This window comes from Bombus huntii, chromosome 9 (assembly GCF_024542735.1).
Source record: "Bombus huntii isolate Logan2020A chromosome 9, iyBomHunt1.1, whole genome shotgun sequence".
NCBI classification, from domain to species: domain Eukaryota; kingdom Metazoa; phylum Arthropoda; class Insecta; order Hymenoptera; family Apidae; genus Bombus; species Bombus huntii.
Window position 1 is genome coordinate 16,563,386 of NC_066246.1, and position 21,738 is coordinate 16,585,123.

The 21,738-nt window shown below is 37.7% G+C and overlaps 1 long non-coding RNA gene across 1 annotated transcript in view; it reads left to right on the forward strand.

Annotated features, from left to right (window-relative positions):
- Window positions 1-18,457: 18,457 nt before the first annotated feature.
- LOC126869712 (uncharacterized) overlaps window positions 18,458-21,738 on the forward strand; it is a 55,550-nt gene continuing 52,269 nt past the window's right edge. The window contains exon 1 of the long non-coding RNA XR_007690978.1: window positions 18,458-19,657. This is a non-coding gene — a long non-coding RNA (uncharacterized LOC126869712). The remainder of the gene's footprint in view (window positions 19,658-21,738) is intronic.

Consider the following 21,738-nt stretch of genomic DNA (forward strand, 5'->3'; position numbering starts at 1 on the left):
TTACTAAGTTGCAAGTTTATGACGTTATAACTCAATTTGAAACAATAAGATAATTCGTTAAAAATTGGCTTGAAATAAGAGAATGATTTCATACATCGGGATCTTTCAGAAGAATCAATGGACTCGCGCGACGCACTCCTGTGCACAAAATAACCGCAAGATTCAGTGGAAAAAAAGAATAGATTTTTATATCTCGTTCCAAGTCAGATAAGTATCACTGTACAGAATGGGCTCAGAATGGATTCGACATAGCCAAGACATATCCCACGGTGTCCCACGGTGTCCCACGGTGTCCCACGGTGTCCCACGGTGTCCCACGGTGTCCAACGGTGTTCAACGGTGTCCAACGATGTTCCACGGTGTCCAACAATGTCCAACGGTGTCCCACGGTGTCCAACGTTGTACAACGTTGCAGTCCAGTGTAGATAATCCAAAATTCTTTTCGCGGCATTTGGTGACCCACACTGGACCGACGATGTCCCACGTTGCAGTCCAGTGTAGATCATCCAAAATTCTTTTCGCGGCATTTGGTGACCCACACTGGACCGACGATGTCCCACGTTGCAGTCCAGTGTAGATAATCCAAAATTCCTTTCGCGGCATTTGGTGACCCACACTGGACCGACGATGTCCCACGTTGCAGTCCAGTGTAGATCATCCAAAATTCTTTTCGCGGCATTTGGTGACCCACACTGGACCGACGATGTCCCACGTTGCAGTCCAGTGTAGATAATTCAAAATTCTTTTCGCGGCATTTGGTGACCCACACTGGACCGACGATGTCCCACGTTGCAGTCCAGTGTAGATAATCCATAATTCCTTTCGCGGCATTTGGTGACCCACACTGGACCGACGATGTCCCACGTTACAGTCCAGTGTAGATCATCCAAAATTCTTTTCGCGGCATTTCGTGACCCACACTGGACCGACGACGTCCCACGGTGTCCAACGATGTCCCACGGTGCAGTCCAGTCTAGATCATCCAAAATTCTCTTAGAGGCTTTTGGTGATCCAAACTGGACTGTTGCGTAGTTCTTGGCTTGGTATCGTTTTCCAAAGATTAATCAACTGATTAATTTTCGGAAAACGATGCCAATTACCAGGTCTCACCACGAGGAGGTGACTACGCACGAGACCCGCCCATGATTTATTTAACATTATGCATCGGTCTCGACATTCAACCTATTGGCAAGAATGTCGAGTTCTGACTCTACTTGATCATGGACCTGCGTAAAGAGATAGTTGTTTCGTAGCCTAACTGCGAAACACATATCTCGAACGCAGCGCTTGCATAGATCTTTACAAACGTAAAACATCATACATAACACACCATCTATCTCCCACACAACGATTACATCGATCAGTACAAATATCGTACAATAATTCGCATCCCTACTGGCATCATTCGGTATCAAACACACATTTATCTAACTTGGAATGAAAAGAAGAAAATGTCGCTACTGACACTGTATATACGATTTCGCGTCTTGCAGAAGGGACATACGAGTCGCTGTATTAACTAGTTATCGTTCTATTTTTGCGACACTGTAAGATATTGAAGATACTGAAAAGTTATAAACTCTAACGTGATCTCAATACGTATCCCTTAAAAATGGGAAAACGAGAAAATGCCCGATGAATCAGATGATAAAGGAAAAAATCGCGGCGCGCCCGAAACGAACGAGATCGCGATCTCTCGAAAGAACTAACAAACCTACGCGACGTACCCCCGTACACGAGATAACCCCGAGGTTCAGCGGAAAGCCCAAGAATTGACCGTAACTCGATTCCTGTTTCGCCGTTCGAAACTTACACGAGTCGCGGTCGATGGCACCGACCGATGATGCTAGTGATTCACGGGTAATTCAGCGGTGGATCCAGCACATAGGCCAGCAACTTAACACACTCCAACTGAACATGTGGAACCCGGGGATGGACCGCTGAACAGGATTACGAAGGCAAGAGGCCTCAACTGAACAGTGGGGTCCACTCACGGGGAGGGACCGCTGAACAGGATTACGAAGGCATTGACCTCAACTGCACAGTGGGGTCCACTCCCGCGGGCCCGGTCAGAATTACGGAGGACGTGAAATTGCAGGTCCCTGACCGAGTACCAAAGTACCAATCGGACAGGACTGCAGATCCACGACTGAATCCCCAACAGATTCGCTAGCACCACCGGCGCGACGACAACTCCCGCGATCCGATGCGAACGTCGAGCAGTCGTCGAGCAGTCACCAAGACAGAGGTGTCCTTGGGGCGACTTACGAATCCAAAGAGTTGTCCAGTGTACGTTGACCCGCACGTACCCGGAATACGCACGAACGAGTACGTTACGCTACGGTTTGAAAGAACTGAGCGACCGTGAACCGATAAATCGCGGAAACAATTTTTCCAGTGTGGTAAGCGGGGGGATCACGAGAGACGAGATTTTTATTTTTCGTTCCAAGATAGATAAGTATCTTTGTACAGAATGAGCTCACAATGCACATAACATAGGCATCTATCTTATGATTAATTAAGACTAAAACGCTCGCATCCCGCGGTGTCTCGCGATGTCCCGCGATGTCCCACGATTTCCCACGGCGCCCCCGCGGGGAGTATTAGTCCAGTCTAGATCACCAAAACTATTTTGGATGATCGAGACCAGACTATATTCAAGTAGTTTTTAGCTTGATATCGTTTCTCAAATAATAATACTAATATTCAAAATAGTACTTGGTGTATTATTATTTGGGAAACGATACCAATTACCGGGACCCACCACGAGGAGGTAACTACGCTCGGGTCCCATTTACATAAACAGTTTTTAAACATTGGAAGCAGAGATGTAAAATTATTTTATAATAAAGCGACATTGTAGCGGCGATATTGTTTTGCCCGGAGTTTATTTGTTCTTACATTACTTGTAATCTAACGGTCTTGATACTCCGAAGCAAAACAACAACATGATTTGAAATGTCCTCTGACTCATGTCCAGCTACAGATAAGATGTGGTTGCCTTCGGTTAAATTGCACTCGCTTCCTTGATTCCATGAATATGGTGGTTGCTTCCTTACTTTCGAGCAGACATGGAAAATTACATCTTAAGATTACACTCTGTGTTAAGACAGGTTTTATACGAAATAGTGAAATGAGAAATTAAATACTGTATTTAAAATTAAAAAATAATGCTATATAGAAATAAAATAGTACATCAAAGACTTGATAGATTTCGTTAATAAAATGAAACAAAATAAATCATTAATTCACTCGCTACGAATTGATGGTATTGATTTAAATCAATGAATGTAGAGTTACAACCGATTAACGGTACAACTGCTATAAATTAAGAGCGTAATTACTTTGAATTAATGGCAGAATGTGGTTATAAATTATTGGTATAACTGTTAAGAATTAATGGAGTAATTGTTTTAGATTAATGGCTTAAATGTTATAAATTAATGGCTCAGGTGATATAAATTAATGGTTTAAATGTTATAAATAAATGGCTAAATGTATAAAATAACAGTTTAAAAGTTACAAATTAATGGCCTAGACGTTAAAAATTAATAGCTTAAATGTTATAAATTAATAGCATAAATGTATACAATAACAGTTTAAATGTTGTAAATTAATGGCCTAGACGTTGTAAATTAATAGCTTAAATGTTATAAATTAATAGTTTAAATGTTTTAAATTAATAGCTTAAATGTTGTAAATTAATAGCTAAATGTTATAAATCAATAGCATAAATATTATAAATTAATAGGTTAAATGTTATAAATCAATAGTATAAATGTAATAAATTAATAGTTTTGGCATTATAAATTAATTCCTTAAATGTTATAAATTAATGGCTTAAATATATAGAATAACAGTTTAAATGTTGTAAATTAATGGTTTAGATGTTGTAAATTAATAGCTTAAATGTTATAAATTAATAGCATAAATGTTATAAATAATTGCTTAAATGTTATAAATTAATAGTTTAAATGTTATAAATTAATAGCATAAATGTTATAAATTAATAGCTTAAGTGTTGTAAATTAATGGTTTAGACGTTATAAATTACTGGTTGCAATGTTGTTATTTGATTCTTTTTTTATTTACCTTATATTTAAATTCTTCTTCGATGTTCACTCTCCGGAATTTCAGGCACAAAAGAGCTCGCGCGCGACTTCCGTGTTCCTTATATACCTTGACAAGGTGTCGGTTTGTTAATCAAACGGTAACGATTTTTTGACTTAGCAGGAGACGGTTTTTCCATTATAACAAAATCAAATTAAACGATTTCTTAACTTTTATCGCAAATTGGCATCTTTAACGATTTAATACGATATCCATTTTTATCATTTTAATGGTTTCTACAAACTAAGACTAAATTCACACCTCCTTCATACTAGTTTTCGACTATCAATTAGTTTGAACTAAAAGGGAAAAGAGCCTAACAGCGGTCGATGACGTTACTATGAAATTAGTCAAGGTATTAAATAATCAGACAGATAACATTCATATTAAGCGTTATATTATATTATCGATATTCGTTCATTTACTCGTGCTAATTACAAAATAAAATGTACTTTTTCCTTGAATAACACCTACATCACTGTTTGCGATATTTAAAATTCTTACTTAATGCTTACTTAAAAGTCAGGTTCTTTTCTAATGCCTCTCAAGTTAAACGAGTAAATTTACTCGCTATAGTTGTAACATAAAATGGCTTTTTTTCTTCAATACCACCTGCATCGCAGTACGTGATACAATTATTAATTATGTAGCGAATAATATGAACTAATTGACTATAATCCCGGTTAGATACTTCGTTAGATCTATCAAAGGATCTATTAGGCTATTAGCGAGAGACTTATTGATTCCTCGAAGAAATATGAAATTCTATGAAAATTAACTAAATGATTTTATTCAATTAGTATTCGACAATGTCTGTCATATTCAGCAACCTTCTTTTATAATAGATTCTACTCGGATCAATTATTTTATAATAAATTGCAGATTATGCCACTGTATATTATAAGATATTTGCCTACAGCTCTAATTCATTGATTTTATTATTAGTCCCGTTGGTTTTTCACATGAGTATTTGTTGTACGTATATCTCCATTATGCTCAGATTTTTAACATCGTCGGATAACTATCTTTTTCGTAAAATAGATCGTGCAACCGTAAACTCGTACTGTTTTTAAAATCATTCGGTAATTAATCATTACAGGAATGAACTTGTCGGGGATTTCATGAGTGTGAATTTTCGTAGAAAGGTATAAAATGATTTGATCTATTCTAACTGGTCTTTTTTTTAATAAAAATTTATTTCATGTTATTCCTGGCAAATCACGTGGCACGATTAATAACTATGATATGGACCCCAGGTTGCTGCGACTAGATCATCGAAAAATTAACGAAAAACGGAGAAAGAGTAACGATCATTCTCGAATCTGGCGAAAGCCTGACGAATCTTCATCTTCATCTCAAACTGACTAGTTTCCATTCTCATTCTAAGACGAGTATCGCAGAGAGGTTCGAAAAATAATTTTTCGTTGGAAAGTCAAATTTTATTCAATTTTCATTTCTCCAATCTCTACGGAGGCTTTCGTTCTTTCAAAATTTTCTTCTTATTTAACGAGTGCCTTGACGGAGGATTTCTACAGTACCAACTATAATAGCGAGAACTCGTTTGAAACAGTTTATCGCTAAAAAGGAAACACATCGTTAGGTTTTTGCACGCTTAGACTTGATATGCCAGATTTTCGCTTCTATTTTTGTAATATTAAGTTACAGGTGCTTGGATAGATCTCTTTCTCAATCGAAGAGATCTTAACAAAAGAACGATAACAGTTTGCACTTTGAAAGAAATTTTATATTTTAACGTTTCAATATTTTAATGATGCAATACTATAATATTTTAATAAGAAGGGTGAAATGGTACATTCGTGTACGATTTTATACTTTTAATCGGCAAAAATGAAGTTAGAAGGGTAGAAAAGCTATTGAAAAACATTTGCGCATCCTCCAAACCAATCAGGGACGGTCAAGACGGGCATAAGACCTGCTCTTCCAAACCATCCTGGAGAGCACGGTCGACCTAGCGGTGCTGGCCGAGCCATAAAGACTCCTGGACATCAGCGCCGGCGTCGTCCGCCAATGGGGATCCACTGGACCACGGCAACGGATACGCAGCGGTCGAATGGGCAGGAATGGAGGCAGTGGCCGTGCATGTGTTGCCCACCAGCGAATGAACAGCATCCCAGAAGTTCTCGGACGGGGTAGGCGACTGCTATTACGGTTATGACATATAGTATTACGTTATAATACATTACATTATAACGTATTACTGGTCCCTGGTCCAACACTGGTCCCTGTCAAATGCGATGCAATTTTAAATTTCTTTAATGCTCAAGGGTAAAAATTCAAATCACCGTATCTCCGCTGCTTTTCGGGATAGATGGACAGTTCGAAGCGCGCTGTACTCGACATTTGATGCTTAATACAGCACATATGAGTCTGTTTCCACTGCGCCAACACTGGTCCCTGTCAAATATAATGCAATTACCAGTCAGGTGCAATGTCAAATCGAATGTCAAATCCAAATAACGTATAGCGTTGTGAAGAATTATGATTGCACAGGATCGCGTTATAACGTATTACGTTATATAGTATAACGTTTTATGGAAAGTCGTTATAACGTATTACGTTATATAGTATAATGTAATGACGTATTACTTTTTATAGTATTACGGTATATAGTATAACGTTATAACGTATTACGTTATGTAGTTTCTCGAAATATAGAAATACGTTATAACTTAATACGCTATAGCCTAATACGCTATAATGTTATACTACATGACGTTATACTATATTTTCTAATACTATATAACGAAATACTATGCGACGTAATAGGTTATAACATACTACTATATAACGTATTACGTTATATCGTAATACTATATAACGTTATACGTTATACTGCAATACTATATAACATTTTATGCTATAACGTAATATTGTATATCGCTATACGTTACAAAGCAATATTATATATTGTTATACATTATACTGTGATACTATATGACATTATACGTTATACCGCAACACTGTATAACGTAATACGTTACAAAGCAATACTGCATAACGTTATACATTATACTGCAGTACCAAATAACGTAATACGTTATAGTGTAATACTATATAATATTATACATTATAACGTAATACTATATTACGTAATTGGTCGTGGAGGAAACCTTCTTAGGCTTCCCACGCCCTCCGGGACAGGGCGCCGGGTAGTCCCGGATTCGTACCGGCTGCAACCTCCACAGTGATCGTCCTGATTGGTAGGAGTCAGTAGCCTCCGCGTCCACTCTTGTCTCCTCTGTACGGGCTTCCCAGTTCCACGCCGCGACAATGGCTGCTGCCTGGAGCGTCTCGTTGTCTCTATCCTTGAGGCGCCATCTTCGAGGCGGGCGAAAGCGTTCCGTTCCCCTAATGCCGCGGGCCCTTCTCGCGGGCATTGTCTCCGGGCCGATGTTCATGTATTTATACAGGTCAATCCCTCCAACTACTCTCCAGCTTGAGACCTGCCGGAAGGCATTGGGGATATCCCATGTAATATCGACGACGGAACACCCTCTCCTCGCCACGCATGTGCTGGTCGAACCTCTGTTAAGTAAGAGGAGCCCGAGGCCCGCTGCCCAGTCTGACAGCACCCGGCCACGAACATCTGTCCCTGCGTTCTCCCATTGCGAGGAGTGAGCATTAAAGTCTCCCAGAACGAGGACCTGACGTGAAAGTATCGTCTCACGCAATCGCCAACCCCGTCTAGGAACTCCTCAAACGCGATCAGGCCACTGTTCGGTAAGACATATACACCCACCACAAACATCCCAGCTCACTCGATCGCGGCATACCCCTTGCCCTGCTCGAGCAGGTTCCCTGCGGCTTGTGTACCCGGTCCTGACGTCCACATTATAGCGACTAAGCCGTCCAGGTCTCCGGCCCATTTAAGGGTGTCTAGTATACGATAGGGCTCGGCTACCTCTGCCAGAACAATCTCTCTTATCATCTGGAAGAGCAGGTCTTGTGTCCGTTTCGATAGCCCCAAGTTGATCTGGAGGAGCCGCATGAATCTACTTTACTAAGTCCATATCCATGGCCTCCTCGCGGCCATCTGCCCCATTCGTGATCCTTTCCTCTTCTTAGGGTAGATCTCTCGCGTTGTCGTCCTGCCTTCTGTCGGGAACTCCTAGAATGACGCTCCCAGTCATTCCCTTCTTGATTTTAACTCGTTCATTGCCGAATAGCGGGACTTTCTGTCTAGTCGTCGCCAGCACTTCGGGATATGATGTTTTCGTCCCCTCGCTCAGCGTTGGGGTCACCGCAGATGACCGCGGAGGTGGAGGGAGCACCACCTTCCTGGTCTCCTGCACCAGCCCTCCTATTGGGGTTCGTTGTGAGGTCCTATGCGCCTTGGCAGCAGCTGGTCTCTTCGCATCTTTCCTCTTTCTCTTATGTTCGAGCACCTTCCATTCACCACCCTCACGCTCCTTCGAGGGCGATTATATTTGAGTGGCATTGCCCTCAACCGTGGTTGTCTTTCTCTGCCTTGTTTCCGGACTATGACACCAGTCCTGTAGATGTTCTTCCAGGGCCCTCATTAGTGAAGGTTCGAGCACTTCGAATTTCCTCTCGAGGGCGGAAAGACGTTCCTCCCCCCCCCCCCCCCCCCCGTCATCCTCCTTAGGGTGTCCCAGCTCTGAAGTGGTGGCGTGACACTGTGCGTTCTCCTGATGGACACCGCCGGCCTTTCCTGCTTGTTCTTCCCGGAGGACATCCATCTCCTTCTTTAGTACTTACACCCGCACCTCCGCCATCCTCGCAGCTTCAGTGCCGTAGGCGGGTCCCTTTTTCTTTATCAGCTTCAGTGCCCGCGGCAATGGTGCTTGCTGCCTCCTTTAAGCTCTAATGGTAGGTGTTTTTGAAATTCAACAATGTTGTCGCCACCTTCATTATCTCTTCTACTCGCCGAGTTGGTTCGGCTCCTATGTCCGCTGTGGAGGATGTTCTCATCTCCGAGGTCAGTTCCATAGTATGTCTTGAGCTGTGAGTGTCAGCTTTCTTTTTCTTCCTCTGGAAGTCTCTGATGAGGATGGGGCCCCATAGGCCATCAGCTCTTCGACGTCCGAACTCGCACTTCCCTGCGAGTTTCCTGCCGTGGTGTTTCTTGCATCTGCTTCGGCGCTTGGAGCCATGACCAGATTCATGCCTGATTCCTCTGGTTTATCCATCCTACTTGCGAGCCTCATGGATTTTCTGATTACCTTTGATGCAGACTCCATTACTTCCTCCATATCCTGCATAACCTACTACGATTAATAGTATTCTGGTATAACGTATTACGTTATATAGTATTACGTTATAGCGTATTACGTTATACAGTATTACAGTATAACGTATAACGTTATAGAGTATTACAGTATAACGTATAACGTTATATAGTATTACAGTATAACGTATTACGTTATATTGTATTACGTTATAGCATATTACGTTATATGGTATTACAGTTTATGTTTATTCGACCATTCGCAGAGAGACGCGATCGCGAGAAAGCACGTCAACGGGAGTCGTAAATTCCCGTTACGATTAGATAATCGACGCCATGAACTGATCGATCCCCTGATTTCTGTTGCGATAATAGGGGTGGTTCAATTGAGTTTACACTGTATTAGCAGGTATAAATTAATGTTTATTCCAACAACTTTGTAAAGAAGATAATCACACTGATGCGTACGTATAAGTTAAGTAAGTGATTGATTTAAGGGTAGAAATCCGGCAATGACATGTTGACTATTCTAACGATGAAGAATAAGTAAGATAAAGTGACCATGCTGTGTCGGAGGAAAGCTAGTAATGGGTGTGTATAGCGCAAGGGATCATCGGATTTGTTGATGACAATTTTGGTTAGGAAAGTGAGGGCAGTAGATATTGCTTCTGATTGGATAAAAGAAGGTTGGTGGACTAGGAAGGGTCTTAGCCGCCCTCGATAGGAAGTTGCTAGTGTGAAGTATCATACGTGAGAAAAACTTCCCGTGTCTTCCCGTAGTAGACAGTGAGTTTTAGAAACGATTCAGTAAAGAGATGTTTATACGGTCTGAAAGACCATAGCTAGAAAATTCCTGAGATTTATGATGGGTCCTTAAGACTACTGACGGTACGCAGTAAGGATGAGCGGACATCTGGTTCCCATCTTGGCCGCGGTGTGTGATCTGGTCTAGGTAGAGTGTCGCCCGACGTAACAGTTTAACATATATCATTATATATCATTACGCTATAACGTATAGCGTTATATATTATTACATTATAACGTATTACGCTATATAGTATTATGTTATGTAATATTACGCAACATAGTATTACGTTATAGACTATTACATTTAATGTATTGTGGTAGATAGTATTATGTTATATAGTATTACGTTATAACGTATTACTATATATAATATTATGTTATAACGCATTACTGTATTTAGTATCACGTTATGTAATTGATATGATCGCTAGTTCCTATAAGCTAAGTTGGTACGACTCTTAACGACGCTCTTTTGTCTTAGGAGGCGACCACGTGTTTGTTACGTAATTTTTGGGGTTAGTTGATGAAAATAAAAAGTAGCTGAGTCGTAACACAACTAGTAACTTTGTTTTAATTAAACTTTATTATGAATTCAGCAATCACAATGTAACACACACTGAATTAACATAAATCACAATTCACTCCAACCACGTTATGTAAGACTTAGTTACAACGATACGTTAAGTACGCGACTGTTATAAGGGTAGAGACCGGTATAGATATGTTGACTATTCTAAGGATACAGAATAAGTGAGTCTTTCTGGCGATACCATGTCTGAGGAAGGCTAGAGGTGGGTGTGTCTAAGGACACGGGACTATCGGATTTGTTGATGACAATTTTGGTTAAGGAAGTGAGGGCAGTAGACACCGTCTCCGATTGGATAATAAGACGGTTGGTGGACCAGGAAGGGTTTTAGCTGCCCTCGCAAGAAAGTTACTAACGGAACATACCAGATGTGAAGAAAACCAACTTTCTAAGCTAACACGTGGTAGACAATAAACGTAAAGGGATATCTAAGACAGGAAATACTCGCTTGGTCCGAAGGACCTTAACTATGAAAATGCCAAGACCCCTGGTGGGTACTTAAGACTATTGAGGGTGCGCACCAAGAGTGTGCAGACATCTGGGTGCCATCCTGTCCGCGGTGTGTGGCCTGGTCTCTGATGTGAATAGACGTCACATGTTAATTATCTGAGTGTATCCGGTGTGTTCAGACGTTTTGTACGAGGTGGTGAAATATAGAAAGTAGAATTCAATCTGAGTGAATCCATTAAATATCACCCCCAAACCTATATTTAATAACAATACGTATTACGTTATAACGCACTACGATATACAGTTTTAGGTTATACAGCATTACGTTATAATATATTACGTCATATAGTATTACGTTATAATGTATTACGTTTGATAGTATTACGTTATATTGAAATACGTTATATTATATTACGTTATGTTATAATACTTTATAATGTATTACGTTATACAGCATTACGTTATAGTGTGTTATGTTATATAGTATTATGTTCTATTATATGACGTTATATTGTTTTACGCTATATAGTGTTACGCTGTATTATATTATATTTTAATATATTATGTTATATTGTATTACATTATATTATATTACTTTATACTTTACTCTTGGATAGTTGGAAATCGTAAATGAATCTCTATCTTTGTATGACAATCTGGAATACAAGGAAAACAGCAGAAATATTCTCGTAATAATTGATTCGGAAAAACAGTGTTTTTCGTTTCAAGTACACCAACTACTACCTGTCAGTTACGAATATGCGTATAATCGCACTGATTTGACTGAATTTTCTTCTATTTAGTTTCTTTCTGTTTATAGAAACCAGCCCAGGATTTGGAACATAATCTGAAATTTGCCGGTAGCACACGATTTCTCGTGAATATGCGGAGCATAACGAAATGCAACCGTCGTAAAATAATAGATGAAGTTACGTAAGCTTGACGATATAAAGGTCAGTATAACGTGGAAGCGAACTTTTTACGCGAGAGACCGGTGCAAAACCTTATCCGGCTTTGTTTTGTTTCATTTGCAATGCAAATTCAATCGTTCACGGTATTAAATGAATGAATGAATTCAGAGGTATTTAAGCGGGATAAAATCTTGCTGAGATGTAAATAGAAATCCCTAATTAGAGATATTTCATGTATAAATTGAAATCGTGGTTATTCTATATTCTGCTTATTATATATTTTATTTTGTAGAGTTGATTGAGATATGGGTGGAGGCTTTTGAATTTAGAAAGGGATATTACGGATTCCTTTGCTATCCTTTAGTAAGGTTGAATTGTAATTAGATATATGTTAAATATAAATTGAAATGTAGGAAGAAATACTGTTCCGATTGTCAATGGAGTAAAAGAACAAAGAAATTTAAGAATAAAATTTATGGATCTTTAATTTCTGTTGTCTGTTATATAATTATTTAATTAGCATAGAGACATTCTTATGAAATTATAACTAATTAATCAATTACGTATGCCAGATCGTAAGGATTTCATATTTTTTACATCATGATTATATAATCTTTATCAATAACTATTACATAGTTCATTCTTATTTATTTTTCTCTTACCATTTTTAAAATATTCATTAATAAAAATGAGACCTTTCTCCAAAAAGATTTTTCTTTTCAAATTGATACTATACAAACATCAAAGCTCCAACTCTAAGTCAAGCCGTTCGATTGTGGCTCAATTACCCGAAGACTACCCACCTTGGATGGTTGACGGAAAAGCAAGACCTCAACTTAGTCCGACTAATTGGAGCCGATCCCGCGGCGCTAACTAGTTACAAACTGATGGTGAAACCAGCCTTGTTTTCATCCTCCGGCAACCCTGCTACACAAGTCTGGAACACGCACCTAATCGGCTAGATGAACTCGTTATACGAGCACACAACGCTAGGAATCGTGTCCGTGGAAAACAGGAAGCTTCGTCGTGTTTGAGCTTCTAACGATCGTTATCGGAGGACGTTAACGCGGTTCGATGTTGTCTCGAGATATCCTCCCTTGATCACGATACAACCGATGTACCACGAAGAAAATTTGTATAACTGCTGAAACAGGAGATGCTCAGGTAATTTAACCGAAAGAGGTAGGGGATGTAGTTCTCCTGCGAGAATCATAAAGTTCACCGGAAACCGCTACTGGATCTAATGGAGGCCGAAAGATGTTCAGAGGCGTCTTATTGCATTCTCACCGAATGTCATGCTGACCTTTCCTCCATATTAAATATTTAACTTGTACCTGAAGCTGCCTTTTCAAAGAGATAAATTATTAAACCTGCTACATTCTTTCGATCATTTCCAACCTAGCTGTATTTTCCTAACAGGTAGAAAGTATTTTTAGGGTTGGGACAAAATATGAAAGGAGTCATATTCGTATGCATGATTTCCCGTTTAACATAATTAATTAAGGTCTTATAAGGTCTTATAATTAATATTAATTAAAGAAGATATCTTAATTTTAGAATAAATCTTAAAATCTGCTGAGATATTTTTAGCGAAAATCAGAAACAATTTCTAACGATTATAATATACACTATTTACATCTCAGTTTACCACAAATGTCATGAAATGTGTGTATAAAAGTAAAAATGAGGCGTGCCTGTCTAGCCCGGATAGATAGCGAAATTAATCACACGCGACATTTACGCGGAACGATCGTGCGCGGTTTACCCGCTCAGAAAGTTAATTGACGGGAGGGAAAAACGGTGCGGTATCCCCGTTTGGATACGATTCAATGATAACGTAACAACGTGGAAAATGGAAAAAGAACGGCGGATAAAACCGAAGGATAGAGACGGAACGATGCGGATAAGAGGGAAAGGACTCGATATTCCCCAGATTGTCGACGTCCGACGTTTTAACGGTTTCACGACGCGGGTAAAAGTTGTTTTTACGCTGTATCCCGACGTCAGGACGTTCGAGGAACTATAAGAGAAATTCGACACTTGGATCATCGATTTTAATTTTGGATCGTATAGAAAATTTTGTAGAAATTCGATGCATGTGTATCTTAATTTTCGACATAAGATAATACTAATATAATTATATATTTACTTTTATTGAAGCTTTAATTTTCTAATTTTCTTCTTCCAATTCTTTTTTATCTGAATCGATTACAGATGGAAAAAATCGTTTTTATATTAAATGAAGAAAGCATTTATAAAAATGTAAAAGCTGTTGAAAACCGGGAAAGGAAGATTATTCTGTATCGATAACTTTTTCTCTCTTAACTCTTTTTATAAATTCCAATGCTTTTATTTACATATTATAGCTTTAATAAATTCAAACCCAGTTTAATGATAGCTTAACCCCTTAACCTACAACTACGGGCATAGCCCGTAGTACGATGATCGGGCCAAACGTAAATCGGCCCAAAATTCTCGAACGTAAATCGTAGGTTAAATGGTTAATACTTAAATCTAATCGTTCATTATTTTATCACAAAAGGTGTGTTTAAGAATTATATTTTTTGGTGAAACTTAACATAAGCAGGCCAAAGGTCTAATGAAATCGTACAATGTTTTCATTAAGTACAAGCTGTTGCACGAAGTATCGAAGATCCAGTAACTTTTTATGAGAACTCATAAATTTACCCTTAAATGTACGTACCGTTATACTTAAGAAAATATTCCAGACATTCAATCTGAGATTATAAATCATACTCACGAATTTTCAAACATTCTTTTAAACAAATTATTAAACGCCTTATGTAAAAGAACTTTATATCTATCTTATTATTAAGAATATCATTATGAAAGAATTCTGTCTGTGTTATCCACCTTTAACACACCTGTGAAATCGATTTTACGATCCGCGGAATAAATCATCTGACGATCATTTCCATTTACTGCATGCCCATTTCAACGCATGATAGAGCATAAACAAAAGCGAGTTACATTTTCACCCTGCTAAAACGCCATAATTCGAATGACCTCGACCCACATGCCTCAAATTCGATTTACCGTTCTATAAACTTTAGATAATCCTTGCAGCAGAACATTTTGTTCCACGATTTTATTTCAATAAGATCGGAGATGCGTTTTCTCTTGTACGTCCACGCCCGTTATCTTTATATTTTATATTCGAAAAGGGGGAATCGGCGATGATGAAAAAAAGTGGAAGGAGAAGAAAGGATCGTAAACGGTCGATAAAATACGAGAACAGAAGGAACGTACACATGCGGTGGATGAAATTCGCACGCGGCCTATGATGGACAGAAAAAAAGAAGGATCGATTGACACAGATCCGGTGTCTGTAGGACGGGTGCAACTGCTATTATTTCCCTGTGCTCGTCACGCGCACGTTTCGGTGTTCTACACAACCTGGAACGAATTTCTTGTACGATGTTTGCATAAAGACATGAGTCGATCGACGTTTCGCTACCGTGGAATGTGCGTTGGCCTCAATTCGGAACGACAGAACCTGATGAAGAACGCGTTAGACTCGATTTTAACTAGCTTTCGAGATCTTTCTCCTTTTTCGTCTATAGGAACCATGTCTTCTGTGAAAATATAGTATAGGGAAAGTTTTCTAGATATTAAAAATATTTGTACGTAATCGACGAACATAGATACGCAGGCTTATGACAATAGAACTGGCACTTCATTTATTGGCATGACGTTTCAGTTAGTGTCTGAGCAAAAGCTGACTGAGTTTACTTCTTTGAACGAGGACGCCTAATGTAAATAATATATAATTATAACAATCAAATCAATATAATAATAATAATTAATCAAATAAAAATATTTGTACGAGGAATCTTAGTATAATAAATAATTGGCGAATTTTCAGTACATGATTTAGTACATTCAAGTATATATTATCATTATTAGTTCACATTCTGCGAGGATGTATGAAAATGGAAAATTTCGAATAATGTATTTATCGAAACAAACTTAAAAATACATAATGAAATTTAGGAACCGAACGATAAATAAATAAGGTTCTAATTTCAAGTACGCCGGAAATATATTACACGGTACATTAGCCTCATGTTGCAGAATCTCCGGCACGTAGCAAATTCACTGTGGCGCTGTACACTTAATGCTTAAAACGAGTTCCTCCCTGTCTGAATTAGCTCCACCGACTGACGGGCTCATCTTCGTGAATTTCACGATTCTGTGAAATAAGTTCTAGAGAAATGATAACGTTGTTTGAGATATATTACATTATATGTAATGTGACAGTTCTATTGATAATCAATAATTAATAATCTGATATCCTCATAATTTTGAAAATAATAATGAATTATATTTCTCAAAATAATTTTATTTTAAAGAAACAACTTGTCTAATATTCTTGTGACATCAAATTATACGAAAAGTAAATAAGATCCAATGAAAGAAAATGAACGAAATCAACTTGAATCAACGATATAATTTTATACTTTTTCCTGATAAGTAGCAAAAAATTAGTATTTTATAACATGCGACTTCGTGCTTTGGTATATTTTATCGATGCTCGTATCAGAAGTGTCAATTCACGAAGATGTGAGATTGCATTCGTGTCACTAAAATGTGCATTGGCCTTAATTTGACGCGACTTCTCGGTATCGTATAGTGTACAGCATAAGATCTCTCATCTTCAAGTTTCTAGTGAACTAACAATTGTAAATCATCGTGGAGTAAATATACAATTTATCGGAGATAAGTAAATTCAGTAGCTTTGTATTAAATGATTAATTAATTAATTAATTAAATAGAAATATACATTTAAAGAATGTAATTTAAATTAAGAAGTGATTACTGGAATGCAATCATCTTTCTATATACTAAATTATACAATGACTTTTTAAAGAAGGTAGTATAATTGAATATCAAATTTCATCAACCTCACAAAGAATTCTAATTAGAGTAATAAACAACAAATAATAGAATAATAATTATAAGTACAACCTACGAAAAGCTAACCGTATACCAACTTCATTTAAATTTAACTTCATATAATACTTTTATACCGAATATTTCTATGTTACCTTAGAGCTCCTCAAATCGATAGTCTACATTATAAGCAATTCTATGTTCCGTAATCGAGCTTCTGCGTCATCAATACTTCGTTATCTTTGAAATGAGCCCTATTAAAACTTATCGTCATTGTGCCATTGTTATTTCGCGTTATTACCATATTTTATCCTATTGTATCACATCCATTACTTTTATCTGTTCATACTTCAAGTACCTCTCGCTAAATGTTACTCCAAATATATTTCTCACTATTATCTTTTTACCTCTATTATAAAAACATGCATTAGCCTTTACAGCTCCATGTATTATATTTGCATGTATATAATAGCATAGACATACAAAAATTCAATGGACAAAATTGAAAAAAACTGCTTCGTAGAAGAAATGCATAGAAAGCATCGAATTCCCCCCATTCGATGGTTACAATGCAGTAAAAAAGAGGAGATAGAAAGAGAACAGAGTCTTGAGTCACAATATACGAAGCTCTCAGCGTGGGCATGTATCTCATTTTGATCGGTAGATTTGGGGTACATCTTGCATCGTCAGCAAAAGGGGGCCGATGTCAATGACGAGGTAGATAAAAGAACTGTCAAGTATTCTCAATCGAATGGAGGTGAAGAGTCGTTCGATATGCGTCTTTGTCCCGAGCTCTCGTTCGTGACAAATTGTATCGGCAAAGAAACGTTCGTGCCATTTACAACACTCATCTGACTATCATTGGCACAAGTTACTTTAGAATTAACATGGAATGAGGAGGAATAATAATCCCCTCTCAAATCTATATAACAAATTCTCTAGGCCGCTTCCAATCATTTATGATGGAAAGGATTGGGTCTTTGATACTCTCTTTGATAAAAATTTGATATTTCCAGCTTGAAATGAGAATATAGAACTTTAAACATTTGGTATTAAATGATGAGTCAAAAATATTTAATATAATCCTAATTATATATTTTTAATATATAGCTTCAGAATATGTTTTTTGCAGATATTTTTAAAACTTGAGTTTCACACAAACGCTTGTGAAATATTTCATTTATGAAAGACTTACCTATATAATTCAATAATTGCTTCAATAAGTAAAAAATGTCATCCATATCCGATAAATTGAGAAACTTTTTCAAATTACAACTTGCAAATTAATCAATATACCTTGCTCTAATATACTGAACCAATCTTCCGAATACGAGAAATTAACCTACAATGTTGTCCCGTATGACAATGATCAAATAGTATTTGTTAGGTAGTTGATACATTACACTGTGCATGTAAATGTGTGTGTAAGCGTCAGAGGGCGCCCAAGACTCAGTTGAGACAAAAGACGATTGGAGGCTGTTAGAAGAATCTAGAAGAGTTGGTTGACAACAAGCGTGCGTGCAAGAAGGTTATCGAAGTCTTCAGAGTGTAATATATATATATATATATAGCTGTTGTGTGTAAAATAAAGTAAACTATTTGTATTTCCGAATCCTCTTTATACCTTAACATGGTAGCAGAGCGTGGTTACTAGTTTTCCAAGCTATTTAGTGCGTGGTTTTTAGTCTTGCGAGTTAGTTCGAGTGAGTTTAGTGAGGGAAGAAACGTTCAAAGGATATAAAATAAAAGAAAAAATACTTCGAGCACGTAGGAACGCTTGAGTAAAGAATAAGAAATCAATTAAAATCGAGAGATCGGAAATTATGACATCGATATTTGATGGTGAGGATTACGGTATGTGGAAGACAAGAATAACGATGTTTCTGTGGTATAAAGAATGCCATATTGTTATAACTAGAGTGAAGACTGAAACAGACAATCTAGACTGGAATAAAAAGGAATAAACATAGGGCAATAAACATAATTTATAGTGCCATCTCAAATAGACAATTAGAATATATTAGGGAAGAAAAAGCAGCGTATGAAATAATGAAAAAGTTCGACGAAATGTACTTGAAAGAGTCGACGCCATTACAGATCGTGTGCAGAAGGAGATTGGAGAAGATAGTCTTGATAAATACAGTGATTCTGCATCCTTCTTTAGCGATTTTGAAAAATTAATAAATGAATTAAAACGTGCGGGCGCACAAGTGAGTGAGAGGGAAAAGCTGAATCACATGCTAAATACGTTACCCGAAGAGTGTAGTTATATAGCGGATATAATAGATGTATTGAAAGAAGAGAATCAAACGGTAGTGTACGTGAAAAACAAAATAGAAATAGCGGAGAAGAAAGATAAACCTAATCGAGGAGAAATGAAAACTAACGCCTTTGCTGCGAAAAAGGAAGGATGTTTTAAATGTGGAAGAGTGGGACATTTTGCGAGAGAGTGTCAAAATGACGTCCAATCGGGTAGCAGTAACAGTTATCGGTGTGGGTCAACACGTGGTCGCAGCAAAGGAAGAGGAAACAAAGGCAATACGAGCAGGGGACGTGGAAACTTCCATCGTCAATCAGCAGCCGGCACGAGCGAGTATGGCAACTCAGGAGCAGGCACATGGATGGCAACAGCGCACGCACCACACAGCAGCGAGATGAACGAGATAAGTGGTAACGAAATAATGTGCCTATTAGATAGCGGTTGTGCCGATCACATAATTAACGATGTAAATTATTTTGATAAATCTATCGACATTAAAGAACCGGTAAATATACATTTGGGCGATAATAGATCGATAAAGGCAACAAAAGTAGGAAATGTTATAAGCTATTTTGAAGCATTTGAAAAGCGAAATAAAATAAATATGAATAAAGTTTTTTATGCGAAAGAAATGTCCGCAAACTTGATTAGTTTAGGCAAGTTAATAGATAATAATAATATGGTTATTTCAAAAGGAAATATTGCAAAAATAATAGATGAGAACAATAAACTTACAGCTTTAGTGGTCAAAGAGAATGGTACATATAAAATGAAAAGTATATTGAAAGGGAAGGAGCACTTAGTAAACAGTGCCGAACGTAGTGGTATGAGTAAAAAGGAAAGATGGCATAGGATGCTAGGACACGTAAATTTTAGATACTTAAATATTTTGGGTAAAGAGCAGCTAGTGACAGGTATACCGAATAAACTTGAAAGGAATTTTTGAAATGTAAGGTGTGTATAGAAAGTAAAATGCATAATTTACCTTTTAAAAATAATCGATCTAAGGCTAGGGAGATAAAGGAAATTATTCATACGGACGTGTGCGGTATCTTTAAGACTACCGGATTAAATGGAGAGAAATATTTTATTTCATTTATCGATGATTATAGTAAAGTAGCTAGGTTCTATTGTATATAATCAAAAGATGAGGCCTTTGATTCTCTCGTACAGTTTGTAAATGAATTGAAAACTTAACGGGCAGGAGGTTAAAAATATTGAGATGCGATAATGGAAGAGAATACTTAAACAATTTATACATTCGAATTTATACATTTCTTAGCGATAAAGGTATCATAATAAATAATTGTTCAACCTACGTACATGAATTAAACGGGACAGCGGGAATGTATAATAGAACAGTGATGGACATGGCGCGTTGCTTGTTAACGGAAGCGAAAGTACATAAAAAGTATTGGCCGGAAATAGTATGTACAGCGGCATACTTGAAAAATCGAATACTAGCAAACGCTGTAGAGAGAAAGACACCTTTTGAAATATCCTCCGGGAGAAAACCAAGTGTTGAAAATTGATATCTACATGGAAGTAAAGTTTTTGTAAGAAGGCCAGAACAAAAAAGAGTTTCTAAATGGGATAAGAAGGCAGATATGGGAATTCTGTTAGGATATAGTGAAGTAGGTTACAGAGTCCTATTAGGTGGAAAAATAACAGTAGCTAGACATGTAGAGGTCATAGAAACAGGCACAAAATGTATCGGTTTTGAGGAGAATTCATTCGATGCAGACAGCGATGATAGTAAAGATAATTATTTATTGGACACCATGAATATGGAAAAATTAGAAAGTAGAGAAAATGAAAATGATAATAGTTCTGAAAGCTTAAAGATCCCTAGGAGATCTACACGTAATAAGAGAAATCCAGTAAGGTATCCAGAAAAGGAAAAGAGTAGTGAGATTCACGCAAATTATTGTAGAGTAGATATCCCTTGTTCATTTGAGGAGGCGATTTGTTGTGAAAATAGTGAAGATTGGAAACAGGCTATTGTGGTATCGTTAATGTAATAATTAGTTTATTAATAATAAATGGATTAAACAGAAAACAATGGTTATTTAACATGAACTACAATGACAACGTATTATAATTAATTAGCATCTCTCATCAACACAGATTCAATTCTCTCTCAACAACGTTAACAACACTATCTCGACAACGCAATCCGCATTCTCTGGCTTCTCAACTCATACTGCCGTTAATTCGTTTATGTCCCTTAGCAACCCTTTGTCTTTTGTCTTAGCCTCATATCTTTTGTTTAAGCCCCATCATGTACATGCTCAGCAACCGCTTGTTTATAATTCGCACGACGCTCCCCCCTCCCCCCAGGCCCCTCGTCCTCCATACTACACTCGGCCATACCTGACAAAAACATCTGCCCTCAGATGTGCTCACCATCGCTACTTTCACTCGCGTCACTAACACTATCAATGTGCCACCACTTCATATGACCAGCCACCATGGAGATCGTTTGCGGCCC